The sequence below is a fragment of the Octopus bimaculoides genome, unplaced genomic scaffold (assembly GCF_001194135.2).
Source record: "Octopus bimaculoides isolate UCB-OBI-ISO-001 unplaced genomic scaffold, ASM119413v2 Scaffold_208218, whole genome shotgun sequence".
Lineage (NCBI taxonomy): Eukaryota > Metazoa > Mollusca > Cephalopoda > Octopoda > Octopodidae > Octopus > Octopus bimaculoides.
The window spans coordinates 1474-1895 of record NW_026343151.1 but is presented as its reverse complement, the minus strand read 5'-3'; positions in this window follow the sequence as shown (position 1 = coordinate 1895).

Genomic DNA, 422 nt, shown 5'->3' with positions numbered 1-422 from the left:
TGTTGCCTTGAATACACAAATCTACCTCAGAGTACTGATTATCTCTATTATGCTCCTTCAAACACAGTCCAATCACTGTCATTCATGTCTCTCAATCTGTAAAGATATCAACAAGCAAGCAGAGATATAGGGTCATGAAGTACTTTTAGTCATGCTAAAGTTACGATTATCTCTCTAGTGCTGATACCACAAAAATAACACCCAGGGCACTCTGTCAAGTGTAAAGTTGTGCAGATCTTACTAAATAAATGACACCTCTCTAGTGCTGGTGCTATGTAAAAAGTATCCATTAGACTCAGTGAAGCGGTTGGTATTAGGAAGGGCATCTAGTCATAGTAACCAAACCAAAAATGAAACAGGAGATGCAGTCTTCTGGCTAAGCAAAAACTTCTGAGTATGCAGACTCCAACCATACGAAACTG